Source organism: Ochlerotatus camptorhynchus, unplaced genomic scaffold (assembly GCF_037179485.1).
Source record: "Ochlerotatus camptorhynchus isolate MF236.1 unplaced genomic scaffold, CSIRO-AGI_Acam_v1.1 ptg000031l, whole genome shotgun sequence".
Lineage (NCBI taxonomy): Eukaryota > Metazoa > Arthropoda > Insecta > Diptera > Culicidae > Ochlerotatus > Ochlerotatus camptorhynchus.
In genome coordinates this window covers 1-12458 of record NW_027040522.1, presented here as the reverse complement: position 1 = coordinate 12458, position 12458 = coordinate 1, and the positions used below count along the sequence as shown (strand labels likewise).

The 12458-nt window shown below is 42.4% G+C and overlaps 1 pseudogene; it reads left to right on the top strand.

Moving 5' to 3' along the window:
* The first annotated feature begins 2910 nt into the window (after positions 1-2910).
* On the top strand, positions 2911-11914 carry LOC135708588 (uncharacterized; annotated as a pseudogene).
* Positions 11915-12458: the final 544 nt, after the last annotated feature.

Genomic DNA, 12458 nt, shown 5'->3' with positions numbered 1-12458 from the left:
CAACGGCAACGATCCTGGGAGGTGCTTGAATTTGCTGAAGGAAAATCGAAGAACTGTCATCCAGGTTTGTAGCTGTGCGAGATCTGTAGATATTATCTTGAGTTGATGATGCGTCTTCTGTTGCTGTTCCTGTAAACATAGACGCGTATTAGAATTTAAATCATTGCAGACTTATAATTGTAAAAAAAATTACATTAATTCTCTACACATTAAAGTAGCTTTCTAGGTGTATTCAAGTTCCATAGATTCAAGCTAAGTCCGCAGTTTTCTAAATTAATTTAATTGGTGCACCTGCAATCAAAATTTTATAACACCACTGCTGCACCACGCCTTCCCTTCAGAACAAATTAACATACTAACAAATCTCGCGCAACACGAGAAAAGGGCCTATAATTGTTGATCGATTCTCTTCATCGATTTTCTCTTTCGCGAATAACCCGACTGCAAATGATTTTCCCATTCAGTGTGTTGCTCAAGGCACAAGCTAACGTCATCTTCTGTCGAGCTGTGCTGCGAGCATAGCAAGAAATTCGTGTATGGTGCCGTTGTAAACCAAGGAGAAAGTCAACGAAGAGAATCAATCAACGAGGATAGGCATTTTTCAAATGTTACGCGATAAATGTGACGGATACAAATAAAGTTACAAGCTATTTCAAAACTACCCAAATTTGGGTAGAATCCACCCAGATCGGTCAAAACTGAACCTACCCTACTAACGATTTTTAATTGGCTCACTACTTGACTAGCCTATTGGACCCAAGCAAATCAATTAACGTACCCCATTCTAGTCGAAATTCCAGTACTACCCTATGTTTGTTTTGATTCGCTATGAAAGTTTGACGGATAAAATGAGGGGTTCGTGGGTTTTCCTATGTTTCGAGGGGTGCATCGATTAGCTTGGGACCGAAGATAGTACCAGAGCTGAGCCAAAAAGTTGAGCTCGTTTCTTCGGGACCTTCTGATCTTAGAGTTACCTCTATGATAGCAACATCTGCGGGAGCAATATGCACTTCCCAACAGCATTAGGGACATCCTGGGCGACGAACCTTTCACTTTAGCGACAGTTCTTTACTTCCTTAAGGACGCTGGACTATACAACAACATTTAGGTCCTTTTAATTTTTTTTACTTTCGGGACATCTCTGCCAGACGGTGGCTTACTCCTCCTACGGTGGAGCTCTGATCTCGTTCAGAATCCTACCCATATTGCATTATTTTCGTTGCCTGTATTGTTAGTCATTTACTGGAATCTATTTTAATCGTTTCTCTTTGAGTACATGTGAAGTGTAAGCCAACTCCGTAACAACATTTCCACGAAGAACCCCCCTCTGGGCCCCCTCTTTATAGAGATGAACTAGTCAACGGTTAAAAATCTCTCTAATAAAAAAAAGAAAGAATATCTTCACAAAACGTAAAACATCTTCAAAATGTCTGCCTGAACAAAAAAATTATCTAAATGATATTCGAACATTCCTGTATAATGTTGTTATTATCGATCATACGATTTTTGGACAGAAATTTGTCGATCTGCTGTTTGATAAAAAAAACTTATTTAATTCAGAAATTTTTCCTTCCCTCAGGATTTATTTAGTGGAAAATCAAATATATTATATGTATTAACAATATGATCCACTCTTTTGCATAGCTGGCGAACCAAATTTTTAGCGATGAAAGCACCTCTGTGGCCAAAAAGGCTACCAATGTATTTGTTTATCGTCACGAGGGGTAAACCAAATGAAAATTAGTTTAATATTTCAAATGAATGTATTTCAGCATATTATTTTATTTGATGACAACAGTGGCATGTCAGGCAAATTTTAAAGTAATATACACAATGTAATTAATAAAAATAATATGACTCTTACTTTTGTAATAAGTGCTATATTCGCACCCCTCGATTGTGATTGAATGATTGTTGCTGACCTTTTTCAACGCTAGATGGTGTGTGAAGCAATATTTTGCGGGTCGCCATTGCAATATTTGGAAAAGGCATGAATGGATCAAATTGTTAATATGATATATTTGGGAAAATGCAACCTTTGTCACCTGCCGGTCATGGCTACCACGATGTTGATTTCCTATTGGATTGTTGTTTTATAACTCGATGGTCCCTTTAATATCGAGTTGTAGAGAGTTCACTGTAAAATAATCATACGAATCTAATAAACTTTTATTACTATCAGCTAAATTTATTGGAATATTCATGTCTCCAACCAAGCTTGGAAATGCTCATTTCAGTTAAAATACTATTTTTAATGTTATAATGATTATTTGTTTTTGTAAGATACAAGAAGAGTTTGCAAATTTTCTGTCTGACTTATAAAACCTGTCAATTTCACTTTCAGAAGGTCACAATTAGCGATTTTATGATCGCTGAGCACTTACGCTGAGTGAGCAATCAGCGATCATAAAATCGCTAATTGTGACCCTCTGAAAGTGAAATTGACAGGTTTTATGTGTCATACACACATTTTATATCCGTTTCTTGTATCTATCACATAGTTTCATAGCTACGAAAAATAATATTTAAGCTATTATGCGCGACTTGTCGCGTGAGTGTTACACTTTTTCACAGCTAGAGGGCCAACGATAAATGTGAATCCATCCCATTGTTGACTCAGTGTAGCTTTGGGGCAAATCCTTGCTCGACTACTGATTCCGATACCGCTAGAATGTTTCGTGTTTAAATAAAATTATTTCATCATCAGCTGAAAATCAAAGCAAGCCCAGAAACATTCTTTTCAAAATCACGCTTCACGTGCTTTTAGTCGGAAAATAATCCACTTCCTTCCATTTTTTCGCGTTTTAGTTATTAGATTTGTGTGATAAATAATTACTGTTGTAATATTGTGAATTCGACAACCGTTTGTGCTTTATTTATAAATTAAGATTCAACATCGTGAAATAAAAAATGGCAAATGTTGACTACGATCAGCTGAACGCGCGGCTGCGCAAACGCCTGGCTCTGCTGCGTCAGCATCAAGATCCGGAGGAAAAATTCCGGCTGCTGAAGCGCTATCTGTCCCATTTTGTGAAACTGGTCCAAATAGGACGGCACTTTGAGGCGTCCTTTGCCGAACATTTGCGGTGTGTTGTGGTAAGATTGACATTCCTCTCGCCACTCATTGTATGTTATTTTGATGGTTAATTTTGTTTTGCTGTTTCGAAGATATTTCTGAACGATCGCCGGGACAAACCACTGGAAACGGATGCGCTAGGGAAGATTGTGAAAACTCTCTGCGTGATTTGCTGCATTACGGCTGCGCCGTATCAAACAGTGGTGATTGCACTGCAAGGCTTGCTGGAGATTTTTGAAAGGATCTCTTGCAAGGAAACGTTGCAAGTCATTCAATATTGTGGGAATCACTTGTATGGACTGCAGTAGCAGCAATGATCGATGTTAATGTTTATAAATTCGTTTTTTTTTTTATTGTAGCAAAAAATTGCTTTCTCAATTCAGGCGATTCGGATACTTTAAAATACAACTGCAGTTGGTGGAATTGGCGCACTCCGCGTCACTCTCGTTCAGCAAACAGAATGAGCGTAAGGAATTCGTACTCGATCTGGGACGACATATTGGCGGCCCTTTAGAACAGGTTCTCGATTGGCAGTCGTTTGCATTGGAGCAGGTAAATGTTGCTTCAATGTTATATTTTTTAAACTTTCAAATAGGTTAGTAGGTATCTAATTATGTTCTGATTTGTCTAGGAATGTCGAGCTTTTATCAATGGAATGCAGGACAAGTTCCCTCTGTTTGCGGCGTATTCGGTTCCTGTCGAAGATGCTCAAATCGGATTGTATCAATTCGTGAAACCGGAAGATTCGAACGGTCTATGGTTGGATGTTAACTTTCAACCAGCAACCATAAGGTTTAGCGCCCGCGTCACCCTTATTCGCGAGAAAGACTCTTTGGAGATGACGGTTTATCTGGAGATTTGCCACAGGGACGTTTCCAGAATCGATCTGAAAAAAGAGTGAGTACCTATACCTATAGTTGAAAAAAAAAAGTTTAGTCTAATGAGGCAGAGATAATGAAAACGCTTGTGTTGTCGGTAATGGTTAACCCTCTCCTCATGGTAGCACAGTAGCATGGAAAAGTTAATTGTGACTTTTCGTAAAAAAAAACTTTTTAACTTAAAGCTTTCAATTATAAAAATGCTAAAATTTGTTTAAATGGACACAATTCGATCGCAGTTTCACTTCCTCGACATGAACGAGATTCGCCGGATCGAGAAACAAAATGATTATTTAAATTCTTAATTATTTTCGTTTCAGACGCAATTCTTGTCTGCTTTCGATCGAGTACACAAAAATCACCGTCGAACCGGAGGTGTTAACTGTAGACAAGATAGGATGCCTTACCTTCACGATTCTGCCGTCATTCGACTGCAGTTATCTCACGGACGACGTTCTACCGGAAGTTCGGACGAATGCCGACCGTATAGAAGATTCGGAGCAACCCTGCACAACCAATCTCGATGGATTATTGAATGTGTCCTTACTGGATTCGATTGTTTCGGGACCTGCCAACAGCCTGAACGCTCATAACATGGAGGATCAATCTCCTCGATTACGTGATAATCGAGATGCAATCGAAAAGCACCGCAATATCCGATGTCAGATGTTGGACAACACCAGCTCGATTGGAAGCAACAAGGAAAATGTAAAACCCCCGTCAATTTCAGATGTTAGGGTTGAGGTGCAGGATGTTCAGCGTTTGCGAGTGTTTGAAACGCTCCAGCAAGACTGTCAACGTCAGCAGACAAGGCTGAGTCGTAGCTCGAGGCGAAATTCTCCGGACAAATGCAATCAGAAGAACGAGCCGGTTAATCCTCGTTTGAATGACGGCAAGAAACGAAAACCCATCTCACTGCGTCCTAGCAAAAAGTACGGTCGACTTGTTTCGCGCTCCGTTAATTTGGAAGTTTTCTCGCTATTATCTGACGTAAATAATCAGTTTTTTCTCGCTTAGTGATTCCTGGCATAATTCCCGATAAATTTATCAAAAAGTGAGTTTTTTTTCTGAGAAGAAAGTGTGTTTTCGGCATCATCGGAAGGAAAATTGTTTTTGCGATTGCCAATTCGCCAACCATTTTGCGCACCATCGGTGCGTGGTCACGCATACCTGTGCACACGGATCATCGTCATCGAGTGTCAGCATCTGCCTCCACATTCAAACCGCTCATCCATCTCGTGTGTTCAGCTGAGTGCCGAGCTTCATACAAGCACACACCAACGAAGACCGCCCGTACACGCGGATCGAAGATCATCAAAGCTGCGCGTCGCTCCGCTGCTGCTGTGTAAACGCTCGGTGGTAGTAGTATAGGATTATCAGATAAGTTTTTGTTCTTGTTTCTTTCTTTCTCCCATCAGTTAAATTTTAAGTTTGTGTTTCTGTGTTTGTATTTTTTTTTTTCTCGTGTATTGTGTCCGAGTAATTTTGATTATCGTTGCAGTGGTAGAGCGTTTTTCGCTCCCACTAGTACGGCAAAATGGACATTTTGTCAGAAGACGAAATGGACGTTTTGTCGGAAGATGACACCACCTTGCCACGCGATAGCAAGAAGGGTCGAAAACGTCTGTCATCCCAGAAATCAGATGATGCCATCCCTGCTTCGTCATCTCAGTCTGGTAATGGACAGGGACAGATAAGCCCCCGATCGCGAGCCTACCCAGAAGACTCAACTGGCCCATGGGTTGTTTACTTTCAGCCCAAAAAGAAACCTTTGAATGTAATGCAAATTACTAATGATCTGACGAAGCGGTTCTCGGCCGTGACCGAAATCTCGAAGGTGAGGTACAATAAACTTCGCGTTGTCGTCTCTAACCTGAAACAAGCTAACGAGATTGCTGCCTCCCAGCTCTTTACACTCGAGTATAGAGTGTACATCCCAGCTCGTAATGTGGAGATCGAAGGTGTGGTGACCGAAGCGAGTCTGACCCCCGAGATCTTGGCGAAGCAAGCGGTTGGCCGTTTCAAGAACCCCTTGCTTCCCACGGTTGAGATACTGGAAGTCCAGAAGCTGAACTCAGTATCTTTCAGCGAGGGTAAAAAGAGCTTTACCCCCACAGACTCGTTTCGGGTGACCTTTTCTGGTTCAGCCCTTCCTCACTACATCGAGTTGGGAAAACTTCGGCTACCTGTGCGTTTGTTTGTTCCTCGGGTCATGAACTGCCAAAATTGCAAACAGTTGGGACATACGGCCTCTCACTGTGGCAGCAAGGCACGCTGTTCCAAATGCGGGGAGAAGCACGAGGATGGCGCCTGCACAGTCACTGCACCAAAATGCGTGTACTGTAAGGGAACTCCTCATGGTCTCTCATCGTGCCCGGCGTACAAACAACGCGGGGAGAAACTAGAACGCTCTCTTAAGGAGCGTTCCAGGCAGTCTTTTGCAGCAATGCTAAAAACAGCCACACCATCAACCAACGACAAAAATCCCTTTGCTGTTTTGTCTGATGACGAGTCTGACTCTGACTTGGCTGAGGAGGGAGTTTCTTTCAGTTTTCCGGAAGGTTCTGCACGGAAACGAAAACGCATCCGTTCGCGGAAAGTTGCAGATAAGGAACCCCAAATCAGCTTGCCCAAATCAAGGAGTGATGGAAAAAAGGAAGTTTCAACTCCTCCTGGTTTCCGCAGAACTGACTATAACCAGAACTTTCCATCTCTCCCGGGGACATCAAAAACCCCTGATGGCCCATTTTTAAGAACAGAAGCCCCTTCTTCATCCGGGTTGTTCTCATTTGATAAAATTGTGGACGATATTCTCAAGTACCTCAATATTTCTGATCCTCTCAAAAGCATTGTTCTGGCAATGCTTCCTTCTGTGAAGACCCTCTTGAAGCAATTGACATTGAAGTGGCCCCTCATTGCAGCAATCATTTCCTTCGATGGATAATTTTCCAAACGAGGTCGGGGATTTGATCACTGTTCTACAGTGGAATTGTCGAAGTCTCATTCCTAAATTAGATTCTTTTAAGTTTTTAATTCACAATAATGATTGTGATGCATTTGCTGTTTGTGAAACTTGGCTCTCTTCAGATATCGATCTTCCTTTTTATGATTTTAACATTATTCGATTGGATCGTGAGGATTCGCGTGGAGGAGGGGTACTTTTGGGGATCAAAAAGTGCCATTCCTTCTATAGAGTGAATCTTCCACAATTTCCAGGTATTGAAGTTGTTGCATGTCAGGCTATTATTAAAGGTAAGAGCCTTTGTATTGCTTCTGTTTATATTCCTCCTAGAGCCGTTGTTAATCGCAAACAACTTTCAGATATCTGTTCGGTACTTCCTGCTCCACGGTTGATTATGGGAGATTTGAATTCCCACGGTACAGGCTGGGGGGAACTGTATGATGACAACCGTTCCACTTTGATATATGACCTCTGCGACAGCTTTAATATGACAATTCTTAACAATGGAGAAGTAACACGTTTGGCTGGCCCATCCTCGAATGGAAGTAGATTAGACCTCACACTTTGCTCTAACTCATTATCGTTGGATTGCACGTGGAATGTGATCCAAGATCCCCACGGTAGTGATCACTTGCCGATCAAAGTTTCAGTTGCCAGTGGGTTCAATCCGTCGGAACCCGTTAACGTCGCGTACGATCTTACCCGTAATATCGATTGGACAAAGTTCAAGAATGTGATAGAAGATGCCCTAACGTCGGTAGAAGGGCTTCCACCGTTGGAGGAATATAACTTCCTCTCCAATCTGATCTTGGACAGCGCGCTCCAAGCTCAAACTCGGCCGGTTCCTGGAACGTCTTTCCGTAGGAAACCTCCTTCCCCTTGGTGGGACCAGCAATGCACTGAGGTTTATCGTAAAAAGTCCGACGCGTTTAAGCTTTTCCGGAAACGTGGAACACCCGTACATTTCGAAGCGTACTCGGCTCTTGAACGCGAACTCAAGAGCCTCATCAAAGCCAAGAAACGCGGATACTGGCGGCAATTCGTGGACGGATTATCGCGCGAAACGTCGATGAATACGCTTTGGAATGCGGCGCGAAGGATGCGTAACCGGTCTTCAAACAACGAGAGCGAGGAGTACTCCGATAGTTGGATTCTCAAGTTCGCGCGAAAAGTATGTCCTGATTCTGTGCCGGCACAGATGATTCCTCGCGAAACGACGAATTCGGTAGACGAGATCAGCCAGCCTTTTTCAATGCTGGAGCTCTCACTCGCGCTCCTTTCGTGTGGCAATTCGGCTCCGGGGGCTGATAGAATCAAGTTCAGCTTGTTGAAGAACCTCCCAGACGTCGCTAAGAGGCGCATGTTGAACTTGTTTGGTCAGTTCCTGGAGCTTAATATTGTTCCGGATGATTGGAGGCGGGTGAGAGTTATAGCCATTAAAAAGCCTGGAAAACCCGCGTCAGATCACAACTCGTATCGTCCCATTGCGATGTTATCGTGTATTCGAAAATTGTTGGAGAAAATGATCCTTTTTCGCCTGGACAAATGGGTTGAGTTGAACCACCTACTCTCAGATACTCAATTTGGTTTCCGTAGGGGCAAGGGAACGAACGACTGTCTCGCGTTGCTTTCCACTGAAATTCAGTTGGCTTTTGCTAAGAAAGAGCAAATGGCTTCTGTCTTCTTGGATATTAAGGGGGCTTTTGATTCAGTATCGGTTGAAGTCCTTTCAGACAAACTCCACGCTTGTGGCCTTTCTCCATTAATTAATAACTTTTTGTACAATTTGCTGTCAGAGAAACATATGAGCTTTTCTCATGGAAACTCTACAGCTTCACGATTTAGCTACATGGGTCTCCCCCAGGGCTCATGTTTAAGCCCCCTTCTGTATAATTTCTACGTCAGAGAAATTGACAATTGTCTAAGGGACAACTGCACGTTGAGACAACTTGCAGATGACGGAGTAGTGTCTATGACAGGACCCAGAGAGGCCGACCTGCAAGGACCCTTACAGGATACCTTAGACAATTTGTCTACTTGGGCTATCCAGCTAGGTATCGAATTCTCCACGGAGAAAACTGAGTTGGTCGTTTTTTCTAGGAAGCATAGCCCAGCACAACCAAAGCTTCAACTTTTGGGTAAACCGATCACTCATTCTATGTCCTTCAAATATCTTGGGGTCTGGTTCGATTCAAAATGCACCTGGAGATCCCACATTGAGTATCTGAAGCGGAAATGCCAACAAAGGATCAATTTTCTCCGAACAATTACCGGAACGTGGTGGGGAGCCCATCCGCAAGATCTTCTAACGTTGTACCGGACAACGATTTTATCGGTTTTAGAGTACGGTAGTTTTTGCTTCCAGTCGGCGGCTAAAACGCACATCATCAAACTGGAACGGATCCAGTATCGCTGTCTTCGTATCGCGTTAGGATGCATGCACTCGACTCATACGATGAGTCTCGAAGTGTTAGCGGGCATGTTGCCACTCTCTGATCGGTTTTCGGAATTATCCCTCAGGCTCCTCACCCGTTGTGAAATTATGAACCCACTGGTGATTGCAAACTTTGAGAAGCTTCTTGAGCTAAACCCTCAAACTCGTTTTATGTCATTGTACTACGTGTACATAACACAGGATGTCAGCCCTTCGCAGCATAATCCCTATCGTGTTTGCTTCTCCGACTTCGACAATTCTGTTCATTTTGATTTATCAATGACGCAAGAGATTCGCGGAATCCCAGAGCATCATCGTTCCATGATTGCTCCGTCAATTTACGCTGCAAAGTTTGGCCAAGTTGATTCCGCAAGATCGTTCTTCACAGATGGATCACTAATAGAGGCGTCCGCTGGTTTTGGTATTTATAACGAATTTCATAGCGCCTCTCGAATGCTTCAAGCTCCTTGTTCCGTATACGTTGCTGAGCTGGCGGCAATACATTGTACGCTAGAAACGATCGCCTCACTTGCACCAGATCATTATTTTATTTTTACGGATAGTCTCAGTTCTGTCGAGGCTATTCGCTCCATGAGGCCGGTAAAGCACTCCTCGTATTTTCTCACGAAAATACGAGAGCTTTTGAGTGCTTTATCTTTAAGATCTTTTGTCATCACCTTTGCATGGGTCCCATCTCATTGCTCGATTCCGGGCAATAAGAAGGCGGACTCGCTTGCAAAGGTGGGCGCTATGGAAGGCGATATTTACGATCGACAAATCGCCTACGACGAATTTTTCTTCATTTATCGTCAACAGTCCCTCGCCAGCTGGCAAAATAAATGGAGTGAAGGGAGTTTGGGACGATGGTTATATTCAATCATCCCTAAGGTGTCGAAGTGTCCTTGGTTCAAGGGGTTGGATGTGGGTCGAGACTTCATTCGTATGATGTCTCGCCTCATGTCCAATCACTACTCGTTAAACGCTCACTTGTTCCGTGTTGAGCTGGGGGACAGTAATCTCTGTGAATGTGGACAAGGTTACCAGGACGCAGATCACATTATTTGGTCATGTGCTGAGCACCGTGGAGTCAGATCCGAGTTGTACGATTCCCTTCGGGCTCGAGGTAGACAACCTAATGTTCCAGTTCGGGATATTTTGGCTAGACGCGATCTGGAGTTTATGCAACTCATATATGTTTTCTTGAAGAATATTAACCATAGATTGTAAGTTTGATTAACCTTGTGTTTAGTTTGTGTTTTGTATGTGTGTGTGTATTTTTTTTGTAGATTTGTTTCTGTAATAATTGTATAATTACAGAGTTGATATAACGTCGATAGGATTAAGTATTTGTTTTAGAAATAGTGAAATTTTTGAATCATAAATCATATTCCAAATCTCCTTTTCCCTCTCCCGATCCAAACAATTGTCATCCACTAACCTCGAGAAGACCGCGAGTAATCGGTTCCAATCCTTTAATTTTAGATTTAAGACATTTATAATGTATAAAGAAAATGATAACTTGGCTCTGTAAAGTTTATTCGAATGAGCCTGTATAAATAAAGTAATTAACAAAAAAAAAAAAAAAGAAACGAAAACTGTTCGCTAAGCAAGCGGAACCAGATAACATGAACGTTAGCAATGATTCGCAGATTCAACGCAGCAAATATGTCGACAGGAAGTTGGTGAATACAGTGAAACCCATCCAGACGTTGGACGTGAAACCTTTGAAATTGATCCAAAATATTGCCGAAGAAAGAATTGATCTTTTAAGTGAACCATCCACATCGGAAATGATGTCCAACGACGAGTTTGATCGAACCCTTCAGGCGTTCTTCGACCATTTGCACACAAAACTGGAAAAGAACATCCGAAAAATCGATCAGGAGGTGGAACGTACTACAAAGAAATTCTTCAAGCGTGAACCAGCTCCGGAGAATCCTTACGATTTCGTCAATACGGATGACAATGAACAAACCGCCCGAAAAGGTGGAAAATCCGCCGCTGGCAAAGGAAAACGAAAGTCACCGAAAACAAACGATGGACATGTTTCGTCGGTGAAGAAAGCCAAAAACGTTGCAAACCAGTCTCTTCGCACTAAGAACGCTAAGCCTCTTCAAAAAAAGGTAAAAAGCAAACATTTCCAAAGGCAGCAGACCCTCTAGTGCCGTCTCGAGCTTCACTACCTCGCGCTAAGAAGCCTGATCGTATCATCGACTTGGCATCAGATTTGGAAGAGGAAGCTGTTGTGATTGGGAATACCTTCCAGAACCTGGACATCTCTTCGATTGTTCGAGATCCAGCCAAGCCGAAGAACCCCGTTGCCCAGCAGCTATTTGCCAATTCAACACCGGTCGGGGGAGCAAAAAACAAGAAGCGTTCGATTGATCACATAGTAGATGCACAGCAGAAACAGGAAAAGGTGGCCAAGAAACAGCGTGTTCCTCTGTTGGAAATCAATGCTAACAATAGCACTATTGTAACGCGACGGAATTACAAGAAGAGTTCAACTCCGAGTGCTCTACAGCAGACGGCGGCCGCTTTGATCGAGCAGGAAAAGTACAAAGGTAAATTAAATTAAGGCAGATCAATGATTCTGTCTGGATGTTTCATTCATCCCTATTCTGTATTCCGTTCGAAACGGATTTCCCATATTTCTTTTATATGAGAAATCCGTTTTGAACGGCATAGAGATGGTGATTCTCTAATTCAACAGTACTATTCTGCTTATCTAAGGATCGTAAGATCCTAACCCATAAACGCATAACATTGGACTGTTATGCGTTTATGGGCAGTTAAGTTAAGGTAGGAACGAATATTAGCGACTACACAATTTTATACTGAGTTTTGTTGTCGGTTCAAATTGGAACATGTATCAAGATAGTGTTACCTTGCGTTATCTTGCAAGGGACAAACTTTGTAACTGACAATAAACTCGGATGGTTAGAAACAAATGAAACACAAATAAATACCTAAGTTGAAGCAATATTATTATCTATTAGCACTTAATTCGCTTTAAATTTAGATGTGCATTGATTTTGTTTACCTCGTACTCGTTTCAGCACAATCTCTGCAAACTTCATCGTCTATTTCGGACCACAGTGTGCGTAT